The sequence below is a fragment of the Heterocephalus glaber genome, unplaced genomic scaffold (genome assembly GCF_053883595.1).
Source record: "Heterocephalus glaber isolate CG9 unplaced genomic scaffold, H.glaber_assembly_v1.0 deba00001509, whole genome shotgun sequence".
Classification (NCBI taxonomy): Eukaryota; Metazoa; Chordata; class Mammalia; order Rodentia; family Bathyergidae; genus Heterocephalus; species Heterocephalus glaber.
The window spans coordinates 18,276,904-18,289,658 of NW_028258325.1; the positions used below are offsets into that span (position 1 = coordinate 18,276,904).

A 12,755-nucleotide genomic window follows, 5' to 3' on the forward strand; every position below is an offset into this window, starting at 1 on the left:
GTACAGAGATGCTAAAAAAGAGATGCTGTACTAAGAGAAAAAAGAAATGGTAGATATTAAGAAATAAACAGCAGCATTTGCCAGGAGCCTACAAATACAAAAGATCTGAGACAAATTCTTGGCTCTGTTGTTGACCTGCTGCTTTACTTGAAACAAATTACTTCTCCTGGTTAAGTCAGGTTTCTCATCTATAAAACAAAGATTAAATGTACACAATAGATAAGGCTGTGGGAAGAAGAGTCAAAGGAAAATGTATGGAAATCATCTAGCCCACAGAATGGCTGTGGATAAATAGGGGTAATTAACATATATTATTGTTACTAACTTCAACATGGGTCATCAAGTTACAACCTAAGAGCCACATTTGGCCACAAATTGTTTATGTAAATAAAGTTTTATTGAAACACAGTCATGTCTATGTTATGCATGACTGCTTTTGCACAACAATGGCAGAGTTGGGTATAGAATTTGTAACAGAAACTCTATGGGCTGCAAAACCTAAAATATTTACCATCTGGACCTTTGTGGGGAAAAAAAGCTGTTTGTCAACACTCAACCCATGAAAATGAGTAAATCATTTTTCTTTCTTTTTTCTAACTGTATATCCTTTTATCGGTACATTTTAGGTATACAATATAATGACATTCATTATTGGAAATTTGCATCTTTACATAATCTCTCTTGGTTCTTACCTTTCCCCATTCCCTGACCTCCCTTAAACACCTCCATCCCTCCCTATTGATGAAGATTTTGTTTCCTTTTTTTCATTTTCTCAAATTAATTCCATTCCCTTCTTTCCTTACCCCTACCCCTCCCACTTCCCCTTCCCCTTTGCCCCTTTTCTTCCTATTTCACATTATCTATTATACCTTTTAGTCCTTATTTACACTTTCACTTTCTCACACTAGAGAAACAATTTGGTATTTATACATGTGTCCTATTTATTTCACTTAAGAGTATCGCCTCAAGGTGCATCCATTTAACAATAAATGTCTCTAATTTCTCATTTTTGACGGCTGAGTAGTACTCCATTTTATAAAAAAATAAAACACCACATTTTCGTTATCCAGTCCCCAGTTGATGGGCAATTGGGTTGCTTCCAAGTTTTAGCTATCATGAATTGAGCTGCTATAAACCTGGGTGCACATATATCACCGTGGTATGATTCTTTTAATTCTTTGGGGAAGATACCCAGCAGGGGAATAGCTAGGTCAAATGGGACTTCCAATCCTAATTCTTTGAGGTATCTCCATACTGATTTCCACAGTGGTTGCACCAGTCTACACTCCCACCAGCAGTGGAGCAGGGTTCCTCTTTCCCCACAGCCCCACCAGCATTTGCTATTGGTTGATTTCATGATAGCAGCCATTCTTTCTGGAGTGAAGTGGAATCTCAGCGTTGTTTTCATTTGCATCTCTCGAATAACCAGTGATGTTGAACATGTTTTCATATATCAATTTGCTATTTTTACTTCTTTGTCTGAGAAATATCTGTTCATTTCAGATGCCCATTTTCGGATTGGGTCTATAAATTTGGGAGGTCTGATCTTTTTAAGTTCTTTATAGATTCCAGATAGTAGACCTTTGTCTGAAAAACAGCAGGTGAAGATTTTTTCCCACATTGTGGGTTGTCTCTTCACACTGTTGGTGGTTTCTCTTGCTGTGCAGAAGCTTTTTAATAAGAAGAGATCCCACTTGTTGATTGTTTGTGCTAGTTCATGGGCAACTGAGGTTTTGTTCATAAAATCTTTTCCTACACCAATGTCTTCAAGAGTTCTACCTAACCTCTGTTCCAACTGGTTCAACTTTCCTATTTTAATATTTAGATCTCTAATCCATTTAGATTTTAGTTTAGTGCATGGTGAGAGTTATATGTCTAGTTTTAGACTTTGGTAAGTTGAAACCCAATTTTTCCAGCACCACTTACTAAAGAGGTTATCTTTCCTCGAGTGAGGGTGTTTGGCTCCTTTGTCAAAGATGAGGTGGCTGAGTGTGTCTGGCATTGTTTCTGCATCTTCTAATCTGTTCCACTGGTCCTCAGGTCTGTTTCTTTGCCAGTACCATGCTGTTTTTATCACAGTAGCTTTGCAGTATAGTTTCAAGTTGGGGGTTGTGATACCCCCTGACATGTCTCTGTTACCTAGAATTGCCTTTGCTATTCTGGGTCTCTTCTTGTTGCAAATGAATTTTTGGATTGTTTTCTCAAGGTCCATGAAGTGTGCTGCTGGGATTTCAATTAGGATTGCATTGGATCTACATAGCAGTTTTGGAAGTATGGCCATTTGCACTATGTTGATCCTTCCTACCCAGGAGCAAGGGATGTCTTTCCATTTTCTGATATTGTCTTCAATCTCTCTCTTCAAAGCGCTATAGTTTTCAGAGAAGAGGTCTTTGATTTCTTTCATTAGGTCGAGTCCTAGGTATTTCCATTTTTTAGATGCTATTGTGAAAGAAATTGTTTGTCTTATTTCTCTCGCAGTGAGTCTGTTGTTTGTGTAAAGGAAAGCTATTGATTTTTGTGTGTTGAACCTGTATCCAGCTACTTGACTGAATTTGGTTATTAAGTCTAGAAGACTTTTGGTGGAGTTCTTGGGGTCTTCTATATACAGTATCATGTCATCTGCAAATAATGACAATTTGACTTCTTCATTTCCTATCATTATTCATTTTATTTCTTTCTCTTGTCTAATTGCTGTGGCTAATGTTACCAAAACTATATTGAACAGGAGTGGTGATAGTGGACATCCTTGTCTTGTTCCTGATTTTAGCGTGATGGATTTCAGTTTTTGACCATTTAGTATGATATTGGCTGTTGATTTTTCATAGATGGCTTCTATCAGATTGAGGTAGAGACCATCTATTCCAATTTTTTGAAGGGTTTTTATCATAAATGCATGTTGGATTTTGTCAAATGTTTTTTCTGTATCTATTGAGATGGTATTATGCTTTTTGTCCTTGGCTCTCTTGATACAGTGTATTACATTGATTGATTTGCGTATGTTGAACCATCCCTGCATCCCTGGGATGAATCCCATTTGATCAGGGTGTATGATCTTCTTCATGATCTTCTGCATTCTATTTGCCAGTATCTTAGTAAGGATTTTTGCATCTATGTTCATTAATGAGATTGGCCTATAGTTCTCTTTTTCAGTTGGGTCTTTCTCTGCTTTGGGGATCAAGGTGATGCTTGCATCCATGAATGAATTTGGGAGTATTGCTTCTCTTTCAATCAATTTCATTGAAGAGTTTAAACAGTAGTGGCAGTAGTTCCTCTCTAAATGTCTTATAGAATTCAGCAGTGAAAGATCCGGGCTTTTCTTAGTTGGTAAGTTTTTAATTATGTTTTCAATTTCATTGATTGATATTGGGCTCTTTAGAATTTTTAGGTCTTCTTCGTTCAACTTTGGTAATTCATATGTATCTAGGAATCTGTCCATTTCTTCTGTGTTTTCCATCTTATTGGCATATAGGTTCTGGAAGTAGGTATTGATGATCCTCTGGGTTTTTGCTGGGTGTGTTGCAATTTCATCCTTTTCATTCTTAATTGCATGGATTTGGGCCTTTTTTTTCCTTTTTCTGATAAGGTTGGCTAAGGGTTTGTCAATTTTGCTTATTCTTTTGAAGAACCAACTCTTGGCTTCATTGATTTTTTGTATCATTCACTTAGTCTCCATTGCATTGATTTCTGCTCTGATCTTTTAATTTCCTCCCTTGTATGAGCTTCGGGTTTATCCTGCTCTTCTTTTTCTAGAAGCTTGAGGATTAGCATTAGGTTGTTTAATTGGGCTCATTCTGTTTTCCTAATATGAGTATTCACTGCTATGAATTTCCCTCATAAGACTGCTTTCATTGTGTCCCATAGATTCCAATACATTGTATTGTCATTGTCATTTAATTGTAGGAACTGTCTGATTTCTTCTTTAATTTCCTCTGTAACCCATTGGTTATTCAGAAGTGTGTTGTTCAATTTCCATGTGTTTATGAAAATTTTTCAGTTTCTTTTGCTATGGATCTCCAATTTCATCCCACTATGGCCTGATAATATACAGTGGATAACTTGAATTCCTTTGCACTTCCCTAAATATGTTCTATGAGTGAGTATGTGGTCTATTTTGGAGAATGACCCATGTGCAGCTGAAAAGAATGTGTATTCTGATTTTGTGGGGTGGAAGACTCTGTAAACATCTGTTAAGTTCATTTGTTCAAGAGTTTGATTGAGTTCTAGTATTTCATTGCTTGTTTTTTGTCTAGTTGATCTATCAATTTGTGGCAATGGGTATTGAGATCCCCCACTACTATTGTATTAGTGCTTATATGATTTTTCATGTCCATTAGTATTTGTTTTATATAGTCGGGCGCACTAGTGTTTGGTGCCTAGATATTTATGATTGTCATCTCTTCCTCTTGGATTGTTCAATTTACAAGCATGTAGTGTCCCTCTTTGTCTCTCCTAATCAGTGTGGGTTTGAAATCCTCTTGGTCTTCAAAGAGGATAGCTACTCTTGCTTTCTTTCAGGTTCCTGTCACATGGAGTATTGTTTTCTACCCTTTAACTTTCAGTCTATGAGCTTCTTTTTGAATTAAGTGTCTTTCTTGTATGCAGCATAGTGTTGGGCCTTTGCTTCTTGACCCATTCTGCCAGTCTATTTCTTTTGAATGGTGAGTTGAAACCATTAACATTGATGGTTGTAACTGATACATATTGAGTTATCATTGTCATGACTTTTTCTTTTTGTTGGATTCTCCCCCTTTGTTTTTAATTTCTTGTCATGCCTGGTGGATTCATTCTGCTGGGTTTCCTGGGGTTGTGAACCTCGTTGTCTTTTCCTAGGATTTTGTCTAAAGTTTTTTGGAGCGCTGGTTTGGTATTCATGAAGTTCCTAAGGTGCTCTTTGTCATGAAAGTATCTTATTTTGACCATCAGTGTTGAAAGATAGTTTTGCAGGGTACATCAATCTGGGTTGGAAGTTATTTTCCTTTAGGGCTTGAAATACATCACTCCAAGCTCTTCTGGCCTTGAGGGTTTACATTGAGAAGTCTGCTGTGATTCTGATGGGCTTTCCTTTGTATGTGATTTGTTTCTTTTCTCTAACTGCTTGTGGAACTTTGTTCTTCTGTTGGGTTTCTGGAATCTTAACAATAATATGCCTATGTGTACATTTTTTTTTGATCAAGGCTAGTTGGAGTCCTATATGCCTCACTTATCTGTATGTCAAGATCTTTTCCCCTGCTTGGGAAGTTTTCTGCCATCACTTCTGTGAACAGTTTTTATGTTATCTGCACTTTCTCCTGTTTCTTCATTGACTCCAATCAGTCTTATGTTATTCTTCTTTGCATTGTCTAGCAGCTGCTGAATTGATTTCTCGTGGTCCCTTATAATTTTAAAGAAATTTTTCTTTTCCTGGTCACTAATTGGAATCTTATCTTCTATATCAGAAAGTCTGTCTTCACATTGGCTCATTCTGCTGCATAGACTTTCAATGGAGTTTTTACTCTCCCAGAAATCTGTTTGCATGTGTTTTGTGGATTCCATTTGTTTCCTATGTTGAGATTCTATCATGTTCCTTAGCTCCTCTATTTTTTTATCTGTGTCCTCTCTAGATATATTAATCATGTCTTGAACTATGGGCACAATCTCTGTTGTTATATGAGAAATTATTTCTTTTTTTTTGGTACCAGGGATTGAACTCGGGTCCTTGTGCTTGTGAGGCAGGCGGCGGAACCACTGAGCTAAATCCCCAGCCCGAGAAATTATTTCTGATTTCATTCTTCCAAATCTTCTTTCATTGCTAGTTCAGGGAGTCCAGGTGGCTGAGTATCAGTGTTCCATCTCTTTCCCTTTGGGGTTGCTGTGGGTGATCGGGAAGTCTGGTTCTGAGGCTTCTTTACGTGTCTTCTCATTTCGACGGGGGTTGGGGGGTGCTGGCATGAGTCACCTCCTCTGCGCTGGAAGCTGTGATAGGTCGGCCTGGAAGCCTCTTCTAAGCTGGGAGCCATGGCCCGCTGACCCAGAAGCCCCCTTTGCACTTGGAGCTGTGGCACGTTTACCTGGAAGCATCCTCTGCCGCAAATCATTTTTTCTAAGTCACATGTGTTCTGTTTCTGTGGTTGCAGTACATAGTCATTATAACTACTTCACAACATTATCACAAAAAAAGGGGAGAGAATTATGTGGAGCATCTAGCATGATGCCAAGCACACAATAAAGTCTATAGTTTTTAAATCCTGCTTTATTTCCCTTGATATATGGTCACCATTGGTCTTATGTTGATGCTACTAAATGCATACAAGACACTGCGAGTTCATAGAAAGTCTCTCATTTTGATGTGCACACATGTCAAACTCAGACACAATGGCTTTAAATCATTGGCGCAACCACCTAGGGGAGCAATGTCTCAGGCTAGTTGTGCCAAGGGTTGCTGTGTGCACCCTTGATGATTATTGGAAGGCAAGAAGGAAAAACAGGGCTCACTTCCATACAAAAGAGAAGTTTTATACAAAGGTGGCCCAAAAAACCCTGGTTTTTAGTGGGAGGATGGAAAATGTAAGCCAAGAATTTCATAAAATATATGATATAGAAAAAGATGGACCAATCCCGGGCACATGGAAATGTTCACTAAGTGATGACAAGAAAAGAAGGAAAAGAAAGACCAAAGAAGAGAAGGAGGGAGGCAGGAATCCTCTAATGTCTTTCCAGTGGTTTTACAATAAACAGCAAAGTTATTGCTGGCCTGTCCATCTCTCTGGGGCTCACACAACAGTCCCTCTCATTTTTTTTCTCAACATACTGCTCTTCTTAAGGTTTCTTGAATTTATACCCCTCCTTTCTTTGTCTACTTTCTGCCTCCCATTCCACTTTGCTAAAATAATATACCCTTGCCTTTTCATTGTACATTTCTGTAGTAAATATGCAGTCACCATTTATATGAATGTATGTGTGTTCTTCTGTAATAATGGCAAAAACAGAGAAAATTAAAAGCTAGATGGAAAGTTATTATAAAGCTAAATTTTAATATTTTCTGTCACTCCTGGACATGCACACCTGAATTTCTCTCCTCAGAAGGGGAGTCCTCCATTGTTGAGCTCATAGTTGAATGTACTTTTGGGAGGTGGAGGTTGGTTGGAGGTGGATCACTGGAGGCATGACCTGGAAGGGTGAGTTCTTGTCCCTTCTCCTGCCTTCCCTCTGCTTCCTGGCTGCCATGGGATAAGCACCTGTCCTCTTCCAGGCTTTTCCACCATGCCCTTTCTGACTTGGAGTTATCTGACTATGGACTGAACCCTCTAAAATCTGTGAGCCAAAATAACCCTGTCCATGTTTAACTTACGAATTTCAGGTATTTTTCTCAGTGGGAAAGTAACTAATGCACTACACCATGAGAAGCCTGCCCTTCTCTGCTATTATCCCTCTTTTACTTTTCCTTCATGATACTTTGCATAGTTTAAACTATATGTTCATTTGTTCATTTCATTTAATATCTCTCCATCTCTTTCTACCAATCCAATTCTATTACCAGTTCTAACATCTACTTAAGTATCTGTTCAAACCTTAAGAGGATAATTATCAAATCCCTTTTACTTATTAAGGTATCCTCATGATTTGTACTTGGACACACTGTAGATCATACCAAAATTGATTAAATACATGCATAAACTATTCTATCAAAAATAGGTACTTTAAAAAGCCATTGTATTCATTATTTTCTGGTCTTTGGGACAAACTCCCTAAAACCAGAAACTTAAAGGAGGAGAGGGTTATTTTGGCTCATGGATTTAGAAGGTTCAGTCCACGGTGAGCCAGTTCAAAGGCAGAAATGTCTTGGTAGAAGTGCATGATGGAGGAAAGTTGTTCAACCCATGGTAGCCAGGAAGCAGAGAAAGACAGGAGGAAGTTGGAGGCAAGGATGAGAAAATGCCCTTCCAGGTCAAGCCCTCAGTAGCCTACCTCTTCCAACCAGGCCCTGCCTCTTAATAGCACATGCAGCTATGAACTCATCAAATGTTGAGTGTAGCATACTCATGATCCAATCACCTTCCTAAAGCATCACTTCTGAACACATGAGACTTGGTGGAGGGGCATATTTTGGATCTAAACTAGAACAATTTAAGAGAGTTAATATAGAAAATAAGAAATGTTTTATCAAAAACATAGCTGATAAGATAAAGCCAGATGAATAATCACATATCACTTTCTATAATCATCATTTTTCAAAATGCCTTTTCTCTGACATTGCAACAGATTCTCAACAACTACTTAGGAGATGAGTCTAGGGATTTTTATGCCCATTTTATAGAAGAGAGAACTGAAATTCTTGAAATAATTTTCCTACAGCCACACAGCCAATAGGTAGCAGACCAAAGCGTAAAACTCAAGTTGCCCCAATCCCTTAGTCCACAGCCATCACGAGGCAGGTGTGATGAGCAGGCTCCATCACCGAGAAACTCTTGATGTCTTCAGGAAGGTATGACTCAGAGCTGCCAGAAGAACCCAAGAGATGAAATGCCATAGAACACTGACAGACATTTCAGGGTGGCCAGAAAACCAAAGTGGAAATAGTTAAAGCCCTGGGAATTAAAATATGAGAAAGATTACTGGGCTGTGGAGAGATGTGGAGAACAGAAACTGAGAGATGACTTACTAACAGTCTTCAAGTCTATCAGTGTTTATCACACAGCAAGTGGAGAGCAAGCTGCAAAGTTGTTGGTTCCAAAGACTGCCAGAAACATGAGAAATGGTTTTAAACAATTCAAAGACACATCCTCCATTCACACATGACATAGGTACTGGTGAGCAAAAATGGTTGTTGGATGACAGGATCACTTCTGGTATCTCACTCTCTAATGACAAAGAGTGAGAAAAGGAATCACCCAACGCAATGTCCTTCCAATGAAGTGTCAATGGAAGAGGCTGGTTTGGTTGGACCCTGCTGATCAGCACTGGCCTGTGGTCAGAGGTGGCTGCTGCATACAAGGCAAGAAAGGTGAGAAAAACTGAACGCATCCCTGAAATTTTTGCTGCCAAACCACATCTGAACAGAAGGCATTGATCTTAGCCTGTATAGAAAGAAATATTTTAGCTAAACAGAGATAAGTGAACATCTAATAAGTGGGGTGATTTTGACTAATTACTTGTCTAAATGGGAGGTTTTCAACTTTGAGAATGGAGTAGAGAAAACTTTTAAAATCATGCACAAATAACAATTCATAAAGGATTAATTAGAGGATGGGGAAATTGTGATGTCTCTATTTTAATCTTTAAATTAATGAAATTTATACCCTGCCCTTTCTTCTCTCTCACTTCCCAGACAGAGTGCAGCAAGTAGCCTCCTCTCCCGTATACCCTCGCCATGATGTTCTGCCTTACCACAAGCCCAAAAGCAATTGGGCCAACAGACTCTGGACTGAAATTTTCAAGACAGTGACTGAACTTAAACTTTTTCTCCCTATAAGTTGATTATTTTGGGCATTTTGTTACAATAACAGAAAGTCAACTAACACATATAAAATACTCATTCACATATATATAATGAGTCATATTGAGGCTCAGTCACGTGAGGATGAATCATGCCAAAAGCATGCTATGAATCACATTCCAACAAAATTTTTAATGAGGAAATGATGGCATAAAATAGTAAACTAATTTAAAAGATGCTGATGAAGAAATCAGTCTTGTTTCTCTAGCCCCAGTTCTGAGACCTGACCCAAAGTAAACCTCAGTGACAATCAGTGTGAGCTTGGACTATAACTTTCATCTCTAGACCTAAGTTTCCTTACTTGTAAATTGAGAAGATTTGATTTGGCATAGTGCAAGTTATTTTCCAATTCTAAAACAACCTGACTCTCTGGCATTAAATCCCTGAAGAGTTTTAAAGGTAAGCTATATATTGAAGGCCTCCTTAGTGTCAATAGAAAATTAGAGTATTTCTAGTAAACATCTTGAAAGTGCACTGGGATGCATCTCACTATTAATTGAAATGCCTTAAGGCAGAGTAAAAAAAAAGTCTCTAAAATATTTACATACACTTAATAGAGATTAGTTAGGGGAAAAAAAGAAGATTTAACCGTACTTTGGTTCACGGCACCTTTCATCAGTTTAACTTAAATGTAATAACATTATGACTCAGGTTCTCAAATTAAAATGACTTGCATATGACCCCAGGTGACATTCAGTTAAAGTAATAGTTAGTAAGGATCTATTGCAAAGGTGGGGGCACAGTGTGTACCCAGGATGCACAGTCAGTGCTATGAAGCTTCTTGAAAGCTCAGAGCAAGCACATTTCCCTTGCAGGAAATAGGGCAGCTCTTACAAGTAAAACCGATAGAAACCTAAACTAAATTAGGCATTTAACATGCATGATCGCATTTCATCATTTCAACGTCACAATCTCAGTGGCAGCAGCACCTACATTTTACAGGTGATGAAATTGAGGTTTAAAATAAGTCAAGTTTACCTGGGTCTCATAGCACCAAACTCAGCCAAAACACAATTCAAACTAAGGCATGCAGGTTCTCTCCACTATACGGTTTTGCCTCTCTGTAGTAGTAGATTATTCAACATTGGGGCATTACTGAGCCTCCACTGTAAGTAAATGACATATTTAAGGAGATAATCACCATGAAATCTGCAAAATGCTAATAAACATCATCAAGAATATTAGTTCTGTCTTATCTTCATGTTCTGCTATGTAACCTAGAAATATCAGGTTATTTATTAGCATTTCATTATCCATTCTGCTGCCAAGAAAAGTATCCTCCATGGTACCCAGCCTTACTTTCAGCTATAAAAGTCCTAGAATACTTCTCTGGGTATGCTATGGATACTTGATGGATGAAAACATGGACACTTCCTCGTAGTCATCCATGTGGCAGAAATATTAAACCAAAGGTGCAGAATCACAAGTCACTGACAGTAACAATAGTAAGATGATAGAGGTGGTCTAGCTCTCTCCTTTCAGGCAGGTCTCTGCTTTGGCCACAGATAACACACAGGATGTCCTTCACATCTAAAGGACTTCAAGAAGTGATCTCATTTTAGTGGAATTTCTTCCACAACAGACTCTTACTTTTGTGTGCTTATTAGAACTCAGTCCTGTTCTCATTTCTCACCATGGTGCCTTCCTTCCTGCTTTCCAGCCTTGAAGAACTACTTTTGATTTCCTAGTCCATGATGGTATCCATGCTACTGAGTCTTGACAGATGCTGACTACTAGGCCCAGCAACCCTATGCTCCTCTCCCCTGCCCACCTAACTTCCATCTCTCCTGTTCAGATGTCTATGTGTTACTCCCCTACCCACTGTGTCCATGGGCAGCACCTCTCCTGTATGTTCCCAAAGTATTGTAATATCTGTCTTCTCTCTTAGACACTTCTACCACTTCTACATTATAACCTCCTGTTCATTGTCTGATTTCCCTACTTAGTTGTAAGTCTCCCAAGTGTAGAGCTGAGGTTTGTTCAACATGGTATCCTGAGCTCCCAGCTCATTGGTGGCACATTGCAGGTTACCTATGAGCCCTCACTAAATGAATGAGAATGAAGAACTCTGGAGCTTCATACTGTTAGAAATATCCAGATGGAAAACTATTCTGAAACAGACACACCTTTGAAAGAAAAACTTGTTAGAATTTCAGGGTATGGAAGATTAAGAACTTTTTTTGCACTCTAAAATATTTAGACTATATCTATGTTTTGTAGGAATAGAAATTATCTAATAATACATACAAGTTTACTGCTTTAAATAGGGAATATTATATGGATGAGGTGTATATGAATATTTATCTTATATATATTTATACATTATCCATTATATATAACACACAAAGAGTTGCAATCATAAAAATAATTTGCATCCTAAGTTTATGTATTTATGTATGTATACACATGTATGTGCACAGGTAGATGTCAAGGAATTAGTATAATATATATTCAAAATAGTATGATATGTTATTAATAATATGTATTTTATGTAATGTTCATATACAATATATGACCATATAGATAATAGTTTAATGTTAATATATTTATAAGAGCTATGTGAATACACATAAAATAGTAAACTGTTCCCACAACTCGTAGGAAACAAATTTTACCTTTGAACATTTCCTGATACAGACAGATATAACATAGAGAAAGGCAAAGTTGGATAGGTTGTCAAGAAGTGTATATTTATCAAAGCGTTTCTAATGTTGCCTGTATTATAAGATCTAATACCATCTAAACTTTCAGATTAATGGCTTTAGAATTTAGGGTGGGGTTTTCTTTTAATAACATACATTTCAGTCCTTAGTTAACAAGAGGTCACATCAATAATGAATGGTTGCCATGGCTACTGAATGCTGCATCACTTTCTTGACAAGTTTTTAAAATGTGTGCCTTGTCTTCATAACAGAGCACTTGGGTAAGGAAGTGGGCAAGTGTGGCATGGTGCATTGGGCCGATGTTTCTAACCTGTACTCTAAAATGTTCTGATATGCTATTCCCTTGGGCAAGCATAACAATCCTGCAAGGGCTTTGGGCTGAGAGGGGGAGGGCCAGCAAGAAAAGTGGAAGACACTATTCTTATTTCAGAGTTGAAGAAACTTACAGATTCAAGTCACCTAGTTTGCCTAAGAATGGAAGCTCCATAAAGAAGGGCATTGTTGGCTTTATCTTGTGTGGTAGTTGCTCAATAAATGTTTAATGAATTAAAAATAAATAACTGAGTGAATGAACAAAAGAGTAAATGAATACTAAGGCTTTCTGTATAAAGAGGATCTCA

General features: G+C 37.9%; 1 protein-coding gene across 2 annotated transcripts in view; it reads right to left on the reverse strand.

Annotated features, from left to right (window-relative positions):
* The window catches only part of Ppargc1a (PPARG coactivator 1 alpha), a 638,292-nt gene that overhangs the window by 188,440 nt on the left and 437,097 nt on the right, over positions 1-12,755 (reverse strand). The gene's annotated exons all lie outside the window — the stretch shown is intronic.